The sequence below is a fragment of the Ambystoma mexicanum genome, chromosome 8, assembly GCF_040938575.1.
Source record: "Ambystoma mexicanum isolate Mex_15411 chromosome 8, UKY_AmexF1_1, whole genome shotgun sequence".
Lineage (NCBI taxonomy): Eukaryota > Metazoa > Chordata > Amphibia > Caudata > Ambystomatidae > Ambystoma > Ambystoma mexicanum.
This window is the reverse complement of record NC_090929.1, coordinates 1,541,226,246-1,541,244,384: the sequence shown is the minus strand read 5'-3', so window position 1 is coordinate 1,541,244,384 and position 18,139 is coordinate 1,541,226,246.

The following is an 18,139-nucleotide window of genomic DNA, read 5'->3' as shown; positions in this document are numbered from 1 at the left end:
TTAATCATTTCAATGAATTTATTTTTACATATTTTTTTGTAAGATGCCATAAAGAAAGGAACAAAACAACAACGTGCTATACGAAAGGGTTGTCTGAAGGGATGTAGAGGTCTAGAGTTTCATATTTCAAAAGGTAGTGTTTTAAAATCTGTTGATTCAAATCCTTTATATAATACAACAATACCTGGTGCTGATTATAGTTTTAAAAATGTGAAATTTCAAACAAGAGATATGCCAAAACAAAGTATTGCTGGAACCGAGAATGTTTTTCTTGAAAGTAAAAAAATAAATGTATCAAATGTGTTACAAGCTAGTAAAAAAAGAAAGATTTTTTTGGAGAAGTGTGAAACCAAAATCTAGATATGTGGTAAAACGTTTTTTGCAATAAAAGAAAGTAGAAGTAATAATTAAGAAAGCTTTTGATAGGAAAAGAACATTGAAAAGAACCTTATTTACAGAATAAACTTAAGAAATTACTTGAGGTGAGTACACCATTCTATACAAATACAGAAATATTTCATGTTGTGACGTCTTTGTTGGAGAGTAGAAACATACTTCTCATACTGAAACTTTTTTTTTATGAAGAGAATTACATTCAAGGAAATAATGTTCCCCTAGCTATTGATGAGAGTTGATGCAGCTATGAAGTCCGAAATGGTGTGATTTCTAAATTATACAGTGAAATAGTACAGAAACAGAAAGCATAGGCCAGTCAAAAATAAAAGAAAGATGGATTGTGAGGTATAGACAATTCTTTGTGCATTATCGATGCGTTTTATTGCAAAGTGAGATTTTTGCTCGTTTTGCACAAAAATGATAATGTTCAAAGATGGATGAAGATGCTAGTATGAAAAATAGATGATCGTGAAGTTTGTGAAAAAATAGGACTTTTGGGTCACTCTCTAGATTGTCTTGATAAAAGTAGATGTAAGAGTCAGTTTCATCATATACGGATGCTGGCTGCACATCATACTAAAATGAGATACCTTGTAGTTTAACTTTGTGAGTGCAAAACACCAAGTATGCCTCTTGCAGTTTTATATCAAATACTTTTGACTGGAACTGTGGATTGTTTAGTTTCTACAATGTAAATGCAGTATGTGTACGTAGATGAAACACTTACAGGAAGTGGAAATGATGATCCTATGCTTTCAAAGGATCAGATTTTTCAACAGTATAAATAAAGCAATGCAATGTTTGAGTTGTCTTCTACTGAAATCCTGACATTGTTTGTGTTGACACACTTTTTATAAGTCTCAAGTAGCGTATTTTGATAACACAATTAAGCATACTGTAGAAGATGTTTGGAAATATCTTTATCTACATTTGTTTGTAGAAGAACGATTTGACGGAAGTGAGGCACTTTGTGTTTGTAGACACTTTGTTGGATTTTATAATCAAACACATATTCCTCCAAGAAGTGTCTAATGCCTGATATCCTTGTTGTGTTTCAAACATTTACCATGTTTGAAGTGATTGCATTGCAAACTGTTCATCCTTTCCAAGTTATTGTTAGATTGCAAATATGTCAAATCTGCCTAAAAAGTCATTAGTTCAAAGTGTGAGATGCAAAGTTGTGTATTTACCTCTAAATTTGGAAGACAATGTTAATACTTGTGACATTGCAGACTCTGTGTTCATTTTAGTAAATGGTGTTGCCACTAGAGATAAGGGGATTTGGAAACAGATTTGCGATATTGAAAAAGTGAAAAACGCATTGGTGTATCTATTGGAGCACAATGATGTATACAATGGCAGTGAGACTGTACCGCATTTGTCTATGCTTGAACATTACACTATTCATCCTGTACATTCACGTGAAGTCATGGGCAATAGTTTCTAATTGTATCAAATGAAAGCAATGAAAAGTGCACCAATTAGTATCTGGGAAAAGACATTAGAAGCCGGTTGTTTCCCTATGCTTTTTCCAACTGGCACTGGAGGGAGATTGGATGATCGAAAGGTGCAAATCTCTGCTTCAGAATATCATTGTACAAGGATGTATTCAGAAGATTCCTGATTCTGCACCAATGTCGAATATATTTTTCAATTATTGTATGAAAGTGAATTTTCAACACTATGTTATTCTGTTGTCCCTACACTCCAGACCGGAACTAGATTTCAAAATCTTTCTGCATGTGAGATGCTGCAACAGGTGAAAGAAAGAAATGATGTTTTAGTAGGCAAACCTACGAATATTCTTGCTACAATGAGAGGAACTAAAGACTATTGGCATAGGAGACACTGCAAGGTTAGATGCATGATCAGAAACCTGGGACCTCCAACCTGGTTTGTGACTTTTAGTTGCACTGAGTATGGTTGCGTAAACTTTAAGTTGTTTAACATGATGCCCTCTATTCTCACAATGTGCTTCCTTCATAGATGTGGCAACCTTCAGCCTTGCAGTGCAGCACTGCACCACGTGGCTCTTCTCTGCTGATGTTTCTCTTTCATCTTCATCCACATTTTTTCACCACCCTCTATCGCTTTCGCACTCACCCTCAATCACTTCTTCTCCCACTCACACTCCTGGTCTCACCCATACTTCTTTCATCATTGCTCTATCTCTCACTCGTATAAACTCCCACTAGAACCTTCTTTCTTTTTCACCATTGCTCCCACCGACACCCTCACAAGCTCTCACATTTGCTCACATCGTATTGTGCTCTTACCCCTATCTCCCTCTCTTACACCCTCAGCCCCTGCCAACCTCGCTCACTCAGCCCAGATTTCTGTCTCTCTCTTTAGCTCTCTCCCACAATGTCTGTACACAAGGAAAAACTTTCTGCTTGTTTTGTGTTCTTACATATATGTTGACTTATGATGTTTCAGTCTAGCAGTCCAAATGTAAGCTCGGGAAAAGACTTGAGAAATGTGGCAAAGCGAAACGTATGGTAACCGAGAAAGTGCTGAATTGAGACTGGACATAGTGCATACATTTTATTTGCCAACTGTTTATGGCATACTGTGAACAGATCTTCTGGGTGGAAAATAGATCTGCAATGGGAATATGACCATGAAAGTGGCAGTCATATCAAGCAGATCCTACTTCCGGGTTCTCTTTTGTTCCCAGACACATGTGTCATTCATGTGTTTATATCTATTTAGTTTGTACAATCGACAGTGAAATATTTTAAGTTATGTTGTACAACAAACCCATAATCATTTGCATCTTATTGGTGATGCAACAGAAGAAAACATCTTGCATGGCTACAGATGGGTATGTAAGTGTCCATGGTGATTGTGGTCTTACTTGCCCGGTTACAGATAGCGACCAAGTGGAGCATGGGGCAGGTATTCCATCAGCCTTATGTTGTGACTCAGCAATGTTCCCAGCCTCTGTCCTTATGAGAGTCCATGATGTTGATATGTGCACAATGACAGGTAGAGCTTGTCTTAGACTTACATCTGTGTGGAGTTGTGGATGAGGCAACGCATGTTGGCTTTGATTCCAGCACGGACTCGGAGTCCGTGGGGATTTTTGAGGTGGGTTTTATTAGGTTGTCTTTTAAAAGAAAGACAAAAATCCGAGGTGCCCTGTTGCTTTTTGTACCCTTTTCAGCACACACATGTGTTGTTGTCTTGCAGAGGTCTGCCTCGGTACTTGCCGATTCTTTCTTCATCTGTGATATTGATTGAGGTCCAGTTTTGGCTGCTCGTTAGCCCTTGATGGCCTCCACCAAGAAAGAAGGAGAAGGAAAGTGGGTGAGACCACGCCATATGGTATCTAATGCTCATTGCTTTTCTTGGAGTGTACATTGCTACACACATTTGTGTTCTACTCGATCTGTGCTGCTCGGTGACTATTTGTTGTTCTTTTTTTTTCGGGATGAAACCACCTTTTGTATGATAAGTGCTTACCTATTATTTTGCGTACATTGGATGTTTTGCATATCTGCTTTGCCTTTCTCGGATTTCGTTTTAATGTTTTTTCCCCATTCCCCTTAATTCACTATCATTTTGAATCAGCAGGGATACGAACATGCGAACAGTGACGAGGGTTTTCAATCGCTCGCAGTTCCTATGGGCAATATTTGATGTCTACTTGCTTCAAAAGCACTTTCTATTTTGCTGTTGCCATTTCCACCATTTGCATGAAATTATTGCAATTTCCCGGTCTCGTTTCGATGCGGGATGCGAAGGTTTTTTTGTTTTTCTTTTGTCTTCCTCAGTGTGTTAATGGCATTCAAATCATACGTTTACTACAAATGTTCTTCCAAGCTTGCATCTGTGATCAGTTTGCAATCGGAAACCCACATCACTCTTGCCTGACAGAGCTCTGGGTGTCCTTGTCTATATGATAAACAAGTCATTTGAATTCGTTTTTCGCCAATGATGCACCATATAATCTCAGCATCTTTTATCTATATCAACACGCCTCGCCCCTGTGAAAGATAAACGTTCGTGTGCACGGCCTGGTTAATATCCAGGCGTCTAAGAAGAACTATGGCAGAACATTGCCATGGTGATGCAGGATAACATCCTTTTACCAGGACTAGCCACCCTAGAGGTGATGAGAGCAGAGTACACAAGCAGTAGCTCATGTAACAACGAATTTAGCATTGAGCCAACTACTGTTCCAGCCTTTCAACAGTGTACACGTATTTCTGTTTTGTTTTTTATGTTGAATGACCTCATCTTAAGCTTCGCAGGATTCTGTAAAAAAAGTGCATTAAAGTACATTCAGGCAATGTTGCCATTTTTCAGACATGCCTGCTTGATGAGGGAAATACATTACAGCGCATTGAGACTATAATAATGGTAAAATTGGCAAAAAGTGCAATACAATACATGATGAACGGTTCACCTATCTGCAATTTATAGTCTAGAAGCTTAACAACCCACCCCCATACCCTGCATCTAGCAACACTAGTCCAAACCATTTCAGGAATACAGTTTAGAAAATTGAAAACAAAGCCCTTACACATGTATTGAACACCTGACCTATGGAGACCATACAACCTTCTCCGAGATCCATCTGGCAATAGCGTGCGCCTTATCAAGTAAAGCCTAGGGTGTTCCATTTCACCCAAGAGCTGTGCTATTTGTTTATGTTTGCTATGTCTTGTGCACAGTGGAGGAATCTGCAGAAAATAGCAGAGCTTAGTCCTAGGGCATGTACACGTGTAACATGTGTTTCAGTGCACAAGGATTGCAGTAGGCGAGTGGAAAGGGAATCCTGACTTTTAAATGAGGGATAGGATACACTATAGAGATCGTCCATATAAATTGGCTCAGACCTGACATGTGTTGGCCAATGAGGAGATCTTGCTCAAAGATCTTGCTTACAAGTGCCACGATTCCCCTGGGCTGTTGCATGCTCTACAAATGCAAATAAATAAATATATATTGAAGGAGAGGATTGCTAGGCGCAAGGTGACAAGTGGTTGGGAGTGGCAGCTGACACATAGGGGCTGATTCGTGCAATTTTTTTGGCCCGAAAAACCGGTATTTGTGCGCCATTCTCCCCGCAAAACCTGTTTAACTAATGGGGATTTGCGGGCAGAATGGCGCACAAATCCTCGTTTTTCGGCGCAAATAATTCCATGAATCAGCCCCATATTGTGGCCAAAAACTGAGAAGGGTTGTTTGGAAATATGTTCTTACAAATGTTAGTGTCAGCTTCAGATGCAACAGCTATTGGCTATGAGAGGTGTCTGCAAGCAGTTGTTCAGTATATAGTTCAAATATGGCTCCCAACATCCCCAACATCCCATACCATTTACTGTGCGGGCTTGGGTTGAAGGACTTTGCAGTGCATATGGTCTGGAGAGAAAAACGATCGCAGACTCCTGGGTTATGGGTTGTATGCAGTGGTCGAAGTGAACGAAAAGAAGTAGTGGAGCTATGTTCCCTGCCGGTCTGCCCCACTCTCCACAAACCCCATGGCTGCCCCCCTCCCACACACAGTCCAAACCCCCAAACAAACACACCTATTATTTAAGGGAATGTCCAGTTCAGTGCACTGAATTGCAAGCTTCAACTTCTACCTACACTTTTATTTTAAAACTAAGCCATTCCGGAACGGTTTCTTTTTAAAATAAAAGTATAGGAACAGTGAAACTGAAAAATAAAAAGTATAGGAACACCGCTCCCGACCGCTCCCGCCCACTTCGACCTCTGGTTGTATGGCTATAATCCAAGATGTTTTCCACGAGATAGGACTACTACCGCAAGCTACTTTAGTCACTGTAACACCATTAAAAAGCAAGAGGACAGGCTATAAGTCTCCTTTTATATATTGTGCACCTCTGTTGTGCGACTGATCTCATAGCACATTTTGATCTCTATGGAAAAACGCGCATTTGAGGTTTATACAGTTGTGGTTAGCTAGCATAGGATTAAAAGAGTGGAATTGGTAAATGGTGCATGGTGTTCAATTGAGCCTGGGACTGCAGGACCAATCCTGTGTCTCTGATGTGTTGTCTTGTGAGCGGTTATGCCCCAGCTGCGGTGTAATCAATTAGAATGTTCAGTCTTCCATTGGCCTGAGTTAGGACTGGGGTCTGGTTCGTATGTTAACAATGGTTGGTAACAGAGTGTGGACAAGTGTGTCTCTGGACATTATAGCCGAGGAATATAAAGCTAAACGTTGTGCTGAAAATCGATGGAAAAACCACCCTTCTGACGAGCACAAAGATGGTTTCCTTCACTCACTTATAAAGATGCTATCATCACTGCAAAAAAGGAATCTCTTAACAACCGCATTCTGCAAGCTGATTCGAACACAAAGGAACTCTTCAAAATCCTAAAAGAGCTTGAAACTCCAGTCGCCCCCCCTGACACGTGCATGAAAGATAGTAAATAGTGTGCTAACATTCAAGCAGCCTTGCTAAATAAAATCTCCACATTACAAGCGAAAATTAAAGATAAGCAGGACAGCCTGAAGCGTGACAAGCGCTCACACTCCCCTGCTAGGGCCCTCCCTCTAGACACTGCTAATACCAAACCATTTGCCTTCTCACCGCTTACCGTTACCGAGCTAGAAAATATCTTCCTGAGAATTAAACCATCCAACTGCCAAGGTGACCCTTGCCCAGCCCCCATTATTAAGGACTCGGCGCATGATCTGGCCCCATTCATTACGGCCTTCATCAACTCCTCCTTTAAAAAAGGTATTGTCCCGGATAACCTTGAGGATGCTTGGGTGATCCCACTGCTCAAAAAGCCATCCCTAGACCCAAGCATACCCACTAACTTCCGACCTACCACCACAGTTCTGTTTCTGTTTAAGATTTTAGACCGTGCAGCATAACTTCAGATCCAAAACTATTTGGAATCTAACAACTTGCTAGGTCTACGACATTCCGGATTCCGCCCCAGACACGGGACTGAGACTGCTTTAATAGACCTAAAAACCCAAATTGAGGTATTAAAGGATCAGGGCAAACTAGCAATGCTATAACTTCTTGACCTTTCAGCCGCATTTGATTTGGTCAACCACCAGATCCTTTGCAAGCACCTCCACTCTGCTGCCAACTTCTCATCCTCTGCTGCGGCCTGGATCAAATCCTTTTTGAGCAATAGATCCATGAGAGTCTTTGCCCCATCCGCAGTTGCGGACCCTTCCCCAAATCACTGTGGCGTACCTCAGGGATCTTGCGTGTCATCTACACTCTATAACATTTTCACGAAACCACTCTTTGATATGCTTGACTATCTGGGTGTCTCCTACACTAACTATGCAGACGACACCCAGATACTCATTCCCATCACAGGTAACTATCTAGCTGACACCAAGGCCCTTAACGACGTCTACCTGGTCATCCAAGCTTGGATGGCCCAACACCAGTTATGCCTAAATGACGACAAGACGGAGCTCCTGATCCTGGGCACTGCACAACGCCTGAGCAGACTAGACCCATCCTATCAGTCATTCACTATAGACGGTAACAACATACGAGTCTCGAAAGATACTAAAACGTTAGGTTTCTACCTTGACGCTACCCTATCATTAACCCGACAAACACATGCTGTCAGATCTGCTTCTGCATACACATGCAAACTCATTGCAGCCTGCAGACCATTTCTTACCACCTCCAACAGTGTCACATTAGCTAGAACCCTCATCATGGCAAAAATTGATTACTGTAATGCTCTTTACCTAGGCACTAGCCAAGAGAACCTGAACAAACTCCAAACAACCCAAAACAATGCCATTCATGCTGCCCTAAACATTCCCCGCAACCACCACATCACAGAATCTAGAACCAATCTAAAGTGGCTACCTGTCAAGCAGAGAATTTCACTAAAAACACTCACCCTTAAGCACAAATGCCTGACTAACAAGGCCCCTATCTACCTCGGCAGTTGGCTGTCGCGCCACTCGACCTCCCGACAACTAAGAACTGCCCAGTCCCACTGTCTAGCGATCCCTAGGTTAAAACTGCAAAAAGCGGGGGGCTCAAGCTTCCCTGTCCTAGCCTCCAAGCTTTGGAACTCCCTCCCCGTTACAATCAGAGCTGAAGACTCATTTAACACATTCAAAGTCAAAACCAAATCCTGGCTTTTCGACCAGCGCCTCTGTCTTACATACCCTGACCTGCTGACCTCTGTTATTATTTAGCGGCACTGACACCACTGTAATATATGTAGATAGAATACATGTTACGTCGCCTGTTTTTATGTAAATTAATGCAATTTTATCTCTGTATATATGCATTTCTGTAACCTTGTACAAATTGCGCCCTGATGCCGCGCGCGTTATAAATAAAACAAATACAAATATAGGCAAAAGATCCACCATCAAACTTGTAGAGAAGGCAGGTGTTCTTATAATTGACAATGAAGGGGAAGCAAGTGGAGGGTATGAGTTAAATGGCCACAGGTTAGAATTATTCTCGTCTCAAGATTAGCCGTCCTGTTCAGTTTTGGACTTTGTATACAGGCTGCAGTTGGAAATATGTAAGTCAAGGATAGAGACGGTTGTCTTAGTTGATGCAATGAATGACCAGGGTCCTTCCAACATCGGGCAGGTTTCTTTAAAAACTGAAAAAAGGAGGGTGCTCATATGCTGATAAAATTGCAAAGATTGTTGTCTTAACTACCCTAACTAACCAAACATCTAGGTTTATATTATCATCCATATGTCTTCAAGATTGCTCCCCCATGTGTGGATGGAAACTGCCTAGGATAAGGTATTGTGAGGTCTGAAGGTGTTGATTCTTTTGAAGAATAATGGTATGTCCTAGAACGAAGGACTCATTCTTAGAGCCAATCAGGTTTAGACATGTCTCACTTATTCAAGACTCGAAGATTAGAGGTGCCTTCATTACAGTGGCAAATTGAGCTCTTCTGCTGGAACTCTGAATGCAGATGTGCCTGTTATTTTCAATGTTTTGTTATGTTGATTTATACCGCGCACTACTACCAGCCAAGGACATTGTCCAGGCTCTCACGTGGCTCTGGAAGAGAAGAGGGCAGGGTGTTGTAGTTGGGATAGGATGATAGGAAAGTTTCAGAACTAGAAGGAACTGGTGGTTGTGTGTGTTGATTTGCATGTGGGAGTTGGTTGGCTCAGAAGACAAAGTGGTTAGCTCTGTGCATCTCCAAAAGAGGTATACTGATTATGCTGGTGAGCAGGGTGGACAAGGGTGCACTGTGGGAATCGGCACTCAGGGGGTGAGAATGAATGCTTAGAGTCAGGTTCTCTATTTTCTATGCAGTACAAAGAGAGCAAGACAATTACATGAAAGGTATGCCTCTCCTGCCACATCTACGAGATGATTCAGCAGAAGCCAGTGTTCTAGTGTAAATAAGGAAAGTAGGTTGGGCAAGGAGAGTCTGCCATTTTTGTACATCTGTAGCAAGATCCCAACTGAGACCAGACTTGACTCAGTTATTTAATTTAATTTAATTTTGCATTTTTGAAGCGCTCACACAGCCCACAGGCATTGAGGCGCTGTTAGAGGATTTTTTTTTCTTAGTTGCGTATTTATAAAACACTTAAATACCTAGAGGTTTCTAAGCACGGACGCGGGGATCGAACCTGCGTTGCTTTGTGTCATCTTGCTTCCAATGCAACCTCGTTGCCACTGAGCTATCCTCCCGGTTTTATGGGGAGCACCGCCTTCTCGTTATTGATCAAGAGGAGAAGGGATCTCTGCAGTGATTACTTTTACAAAAAATATGGACAGGAAACATAGAATGTCAATGTAGCTTTAATTGTGAATTCCTTATGGCCCAAACCGGATTTTCTGAGGAGTGCATGTGACATTCTCCATCTGAGAATGCTGGATATGGGGGCTGCCACATGACTAACCAATATCTGTGCATAGGGAGTCTCTACTGCAGTAGGGCAAGGGGGGCCCTGAGCCTGTGGGTTTCCTAAGAGGTTTCAGGAGAAGGGTGGATATGTTTGGTATGTTAAGCAGGAATCACATGTGTAGTGGGGGACGGTGAAAGGGTAGGTGTTGGAGTGGTTGTCTAAAAATGTCGCAGATTTTGGGGAGTAAGTGAAGATGGCCTTCATTTTACTCTTAGTGAGTGAAGAAAGTGAACATTAGGTCATACAGTTTGTAGGTTTTAAAGATTTATGACCTGGAGCAATGAAGTAGCACACATGTTTGCTCTCTGTGGAAGTGTGCTCAGTTCTGTTTGATTTCTTGAGCTACTTTGCCTCAGTGTTACTCCTGTTGTGTCCTGTAGATAGCTTTGTGGTTAATGGCTCTAGTTTTCCAGAGAAGATACATTTTCTATGTACGGTGCATTTAAGTGGCACAAATATAGTTTTCTGAGCGATACAGCCAAAAATGTGAAATCTACATCATTTGTATTTTTAAAAATACACCACTTGAGCAAACCGCATTTTAGGGCATATTCTTTGATAGCGGTCATTTTGAGCACAGATAATCCAGTCAGAGTGACACTAGCCCCCGACCGCTATGTGTGCCAACAAGCACAGCCATTTTTGCTTGTTAATGCGGCATACACAATAACAATATGACTGTCACAACATGTATAGACAATGACGAGGTGCAGCCCAGAGCCCAGGAAATCCAATCACACGTTATTAAACCCAACTCCACACTTCATGTGAAATAACAGTCCTTTCATAGCCCTTTCATCACCCAACGATGCAGCATTCAGAAACTATAAGGTTAATGCGCTCTGCCCGAGCATTCACGTTAGCTCATTCCAGCTGTCAAAAACTGGTCGAGTTTGTGGGGCTCTACAGACTTAATTACAATTTGGAATTCATTCAGTCATTTACAGGAAGGGCTATTAGTAATTTCGCATCGAAGGATACAAGCAAAATCAAAAAGATCAAAGATGAGTTGTGGGAAGAAATGAACATTATTGTAACAGACACACTGTATTGCCGGCTTGGCATAATTTCAGATTTTACTGAAGACATCTCTCAACAGAAAAGTCGATCTGCTAGGAGGTAAAGTCAGAGCATCACGTTAAAATAAGATAGATGTTTTGAAACTGCATGTAGCTTTTTAGCCGTGCTGACACAAATAAAGAGTTTAACAGAAAATAAAGAATCATAGAGCCTATCAATAACATGGATAATCTGAGCAGCATAACATTCAGTGGGATATGCCATATGTTTTACCATTTTGGGGGCAACCGAAAATTAAACAACCTCTTGGTTCCGATGTACTGTTTTGACGAATCAGCAGTTTCGAGGGGTGAGTCAGGTCAAGTCGTTGTGTAACCCCTGGTTTGAGCCATCGAGTGCTTGTCCAGTGGTTCGAGTCTGTGTCCTATTGTAAAGCGTTCAATTTGAGCATATTAGGTGAGGACCTGAGCAAGGGCACAATGCAGCATTGAGTGGGCTCAATGTCCAAGAAGTTGTTTGAAGATTGGAAGGAATGTGAGAAAGTAATACCAGTGGAATCCCTCATCATCAGTGATGGTAAACTTGACATTGTTGGCATTGAGCTTGTCTCTAACAGCAGTCCAACCAGTTTTGAGGTGGCGGAATGGGGAGCCTTAGTTGATTTGAGACTCCAGATGCTCTGAGACCCAATTCTGGGTAACGGGGTCAGGGTGAGTCCTTTTAGGGTCTGTTTTCCCAGCCCGGGATCTTCTGTTGCAGAATGACAGGTCCTGGTCCACAGCATGTGTCACCCCCATTGTGCACTGAGGGTGGGTAGGGGGCAGAGCTCTCCTCTGACTTGGACTGCTCCTTCTTCAAATCAGTAGTTGAGGACTTTGGAAAGTGCCACTCTACCAAAAGAGGATTAATTAATCCTTCTCAGGTGTTGTTCCAGAGTGAATCTCTGCATTATGGGGAGCCCCCTTCTATTAAAGATAAACATTGGCAGGTGAATGGACTGAAGCTCTCCTGCCTAAGTGGTCCAATCCCAGTTCTTGAAAGAAGTGGACTTTGCCCTTCTGACATCGCACCCAAAGGCCTTTACTCTAGGGGAAGTGGAGAGGACAAAAAGGAGAGAGAAGCAGAGAAATAAGATGTGCAAGTCTTCACTGTACTTAACCTTCCGTCCACTCTAACCTCCCCAACCCCCTACTCACTAGTATCAAATACCTTTAGAAATGCAGCACTCTTTTGTGAGGCTACTCACTGAATGAGTGTGCTCTTTTGATGCCTGGACCAGGATACCTGCCTGTGGTGATGCTTTCTCTGGGGTATCGCGATACCCACCTTCACAAAGAGATCAAAGAAGACGCATGGCCATTCAGATTCCTGTCCTGTCAGCTGGCAGGTTCAGCCTGTCTGGTCAGACTACACATTACCTTCCCTAGCTGTCCTCGCTCACAGGAGCTGGCACATGTTTGATATCAAATTGGATGTTGATGTAATGATTTTGAGAAGTGTCATGCACCATGCCTAAGCCCAAGCATTGCTTATATTTAAAGTCTACACTCCCACCATCATGAGCTTCTCATGATCATCATAGATCTGGTATAGCAGCGCATATCTTCAATGCAGTTCCTGCACTTCAGAGACTTTGCTGTCAATGCGGACATCAAGGGGCACCTGTGGCCTCTGAATCTTCGCTATGCCACTGGTAGAGCATGTGAGGCAAATCAGGATGCTCTTGCAGCAGGCCACAGTTACACATTATATGTTTTTCCATGGAGTGCATGAAAGGGGAATCTAATCAGCAGATTACCCCTTCAGTGATGTAATTACCCACATCATTTTTATTAATTAGTACAAGGAAAAAGAAAACAGGAATTTACATCCTTGCCAGATGGCAATTACCCCAAAGAAAAAGATCAATATGTACACATTTCCATCCATGAAAGGCACTGAGTATGTATATATGATATACCTATTCATTCAGACCATGTCCAATATGCACAATTCATCATAACTCTTTAATGGGAGCCCGGACCCATTGCCGATTTGGGAATGCGTCAATTTCCTGGAACCACAATTAACTGCTTTGCATTTTTATAGTCCTCCATGACGTTCAAATCGACTCAAACACAGTAGTACCTGTACTAGAGGACCCATTAAGTTCCTCAGTTTGGGAAGGGCAGGGTTGTTTGAGGTTTGTGCAAGTCTAATAGCATTTTATCAAAATGTTTTCAATCATTGTATCGCTGTTAAGAATTGAATTGGAGTAGGTAGGGTGTCCTTAAATTGACACTTATATTCAAAGGCATAGTTATCTGGAAAATTGACACCAACAGTGTTAAATTAAATAATACCAGATCACACGCTACAGACAGTAAAAGTTATTAAAGAATGATGACAATTCATAATAGCTGTCAGCCATACTAGCATTATGTAGGGAGTATGATATTCTCGATTTTGTTTTTAATTTGATACAATTTAGCTAGAAGCTAGATATTAAAGGTGTATTGGGTTCTTACGAAAACAAAAATATCAGGTATCGATGGTACTGCACAACGTTAATTGTGAAGTTATGTCTGTAACATTTCATATTCTATGCTCAGGGATGCAAAGTAAATACCTTTGGAATATAATGTACATGGGCAAACTATCCAGCTAAGTAGTTTGCATATATTATTGTCTACATCCATACACAGCTTAAAAATTTATTGTCTGAGATAATGCATGTTTAAGTTATACATGGCAATGCAAACATATTTAATGTAATTGTGCACACAAAGATTTAAATATAGAAAATCCAGTTCAAATGTTAAATAAAACCATATGTTATTAGCATTCAGAAAAATAAAACAAAATATATAAAACATGAGTTTTGTTCAAGCTTGTATGAAGTCTAACATCTAAAGAGACATATAAAAGTGTTGCCATCATTCTATACACCAAATGAATAGGACACATATACATTTGTTATGTTCATGTATTTCTTCATAAATACTCCCAATATTTTCATATGTTCATTGTTTCCCTGGTCTCAACTAAAAAATGTGCATCTTTTAATTAGTGATTATTTACAAGTTAATGACAAATCAGGACCCTTTAATCAAAAGCAGAATTTAGAGCGGATTTGTTAATTAACTTACACTTTGGAATAGCTATCAAGTAAACAAACAAACAGATGGGTGAACATGGTTGCAAATTGTGTTTAACAATCAGATGGATGAAATCCCATCAAGCTACTTTCCAAGGCAACCTGTTTGTTCAAAAGGTAAAACAAATGATTTGTACAGTGGAAATGAATATAATAATCAAAGAGACTGTTTTCTCTAACTCAAAACACAAGCCATTATTTCATTACTTGAAAGGATTAATAGTTGTTTCACATAATCAGGCTGGTGGTTGTTGACCCCTGGACCCAAAATCCAAGTCATTTTTGCAAAATAATTCATGATGTGTTTGATCAAACATACATAGAATACCTTTCGGTTAACATTGTTTTTTAAATATACCGATGACTGTTAGGGCGAATTCTCCAGAATGGTTAATTTCCCTTACCTACTGAGTCCCTCAGCAGCTTTGCCGGATTTCTAGGATTTAATGTTTTCACCTGCTAAGAGTGTGAGCCTTTTTTCCCATTCTTACTGTTTTGCTGTGTGTTTTAAATTTTTGTGTTCATAGACTGTGGAGTCTCACCTACTCCATTGGCATCATCTTTTTACTGTGTGTCACACAGCACTTTTAGTGCAGTGACACAGGGTTGTCTTTTTCAGGCTTCCCACTTTAAACTCAATTTTTCGGGACTGACTACTGTCTCTCAGAACATGTAAAGTTGTCATTATTAGTCTTTTTAAATTCACAGACCCAGTACAAACTATCTTCCATAGAGTAGTGGAAAGGGTTAATAGTTATCCCTTTTTGTCGGTTTCTCATGGAACATTATTACATTCCTCTTTCTTTAAGATTTGGATGGTGGCCAAATCTTAGTCTGGTATCTACTCTATTTTTCCTACTGCGGTCCATGTAAATAGCCTTGGTACTGTTTTACGCTAAGTTAGTAGCCTCAAACTTATATCCGCTGGACCCCATTTACTTTTATTTGGTTCCGGATAGGTTTATTTACCATTTCTTTTTGTAAAGGTCTTTCTTGTGTTTTACGCTGCGTGCCAAACTAGGTTTGGTTCCTTTGTTTGCCGTCCTTTGGCAGGATTCTGTACAGAAGCTGTCCTTAGGCGCCTGAATGTCTGAGGGGAACAGGATGTGAGGGAGGGGTTTGAGGCTCCCTGCACAGGATCTCCTAGGAGACCCATGTCGCACTCTGGATGATTGGCTGTGATGACTGTCCCACCAGGACAGCCACCCTGCTGCGTGATTGACAGCCAGACTGGGTGAATGGGGAAACCTGCATAAAAAGCAGGTCTCTGGGACTACGAAGGCAGAGTCACCACTGGATCGAGAGAACAGAAGAGAAGCTGAAAGAGTAGGACAACTACCACGACTGAACCTCCCAGTGAAGCCCTGCTGTGGGTCTGAATCTCCAAACTTTGACGACAGAGAAGATCTGCAACAAATCTTCTTCCCTTGAGCTGGTGGGACCAACCAGTTTGCCAAACACCAAGCAAGGCCTCCCTCCCCGGTCGAATTTGCTGTACACAGCTGCAGTGAAATGGATAGCCAGGAGGACCGGACCCTGTTTGGGTTTTAAGGAGCACACCTTTTATTTGCTGCTTTGCTCTGCTGCTGGTTTCTTCCCTGGGCATTACAGGACCCTCCAGTCTTCCTACTTCGTGTCAGTCCGACAGTCACTTCAGGAACCATGAGCCTGCAGGACCTGCCAGGAACTTCTGCCTCAGCTACAGCCTTCTTTTTCATTTAAGGTACTGTTCTAACCCGGTTGTTTGTTCTGTCCGACCACGGTGAAAGTGTTTGAAATCATTTGCCAATCCGAGGGCTTGTCCTTCTCTACTCTTTTAAATAACCTTTCCTTCAACCAACTTCATTTGGAACTCTTGGCAAATACTTAAATGCAAACTACTCTGAATTGTGTGATCCTCTGCAAAGGCTCTGAACCATTAACATTGGCCCAGGCCTATTGATTTTAATCCTCATTGTAGCAAGCCTTTTCTAGATTGCCCTGCCTACCTATTTGTTGGTGCTGCTTAATTTTGTATAATGTTGTCTTTCCCTCCCTTTTAAATTGCTGGAGTGCCATTTTGCACACACTTAATTTTGAGCCTAACTTGTCCAGAATTGATTGGGTGTTGTGTAGTATATTAAGAGTGTGATTTTTCTCCTGCTATATTTAGTGAACCGTTTTACAAATGAATGTGTAAATACATGTATATTCTTTTATTCAGAAACCTTGAGTCAGTGTTTGTTTGAGCCATAGTAATTGTTGTCCTTTGTGTAACTGTTGATACTGCTCACTTTACTCTTGAGATAAGTCTGGCTGCTCAGCCATCGCTGCCACTTTACTGTGTAGTACAGGCTTGTACCAAAGGTGAATTTAAACTGTCACTTGTAGTCTTAATTGTGTGTGGTGTTCCCAAAGGGTACTGCATATGATTCTGCCTAACAATGACTATCTCAATTATCTCTTGAACTAATATAATCATGTAATTATATTCAACATGGTTCAATCTCCAAAGATTCCAGTGTCTTATGTATTTCAGAGTTAGTTTGATATAGATAGATCACATTTTTTTTTTAGCTATCTAGCATAAAGCATTGACAAGGTATGCTATTTTCAAACAATTTACAAACTCATAGTTCTTTTTCAGGCTGCTTGTTAATATTCACTGTAAACAAAGAAGAAGCCTTTTCAGTGTCAAGAACTATACTGTTTCTTTTTTATTTTTAGAATAACTTGTTTAATTAAAAAGCAGAACATATTTTTAAATACAAGGGAGATCACCAAAAACCATAAAGGCAGTCTTAAAGCATATCAATTACAAAGCAGTCTGCCTATGCTATGTGTTTATCAATATGATACAGCTCAAGGGAAGAAGGTTCGTGGCAGATCTTCTCTGTCGTCGAAGTTTGCAGTCTTGTTTAACTCTACATTAGGTTTTCACATGTTTTTTTCTGATACTGCTTTTAATTATTTCATTGCATAAAAAAGGGACTGCCATAAAAGTACTGTTCAATTAACTAACATAAAGGTTTTTCATGTGCACATATCAACATGTCTGGTGCCCCTTAAGGAGTGCTTATTTCACTACTTCCCCTTCTAGAGTCAAAGATGAGTGCTTAAAAATATGGTCAGAAAAAGACATCTGCTAAGTTAGTTAAATTCGAACAAAATGTATCTAATAACAAAAACATATTTTTGGTAACGTAACTGAGTTTGTGGCACATGATTGAATGAGCAAATCAATCAAATAATCACTCAAAGGTAGGGTTAGTTTCACAACAACATCCACCCAAATATCAGTTAAATAAAATGCAATGAGCAATCACATAACAAAACAAACACTTGTGCTATTAATTTTTCCTATATAAATATACATCCAAGTTCTTCAAATTCATGAGAGAGAGGAATACCTTGTGCAAAGAAAATGTATGTGTTTAAAGTCATTACAATGCGTACATTAAAATCGGTTACTCACTCTCCATGCTAGCAGCAATACTTCAATCAGTGATCATCTTAACCCAGTTTCCTTTGACCATCTAAGCCCCAAGAACCTGCCTAGGGTTGAATGGAAAGCTTTGCTTAAATCTTTATCTACCAAATACAGAAATTGGCTTAGACAGCATAAGGGTTCACTAAATAGCGCTATGGAGGCTTAGATTTAAACGTTTGCACTTCAACGATAATAGAAAGTAGTGGCCATATTATAGATCGTATCTCGCTGGACATTCTATGCAGGA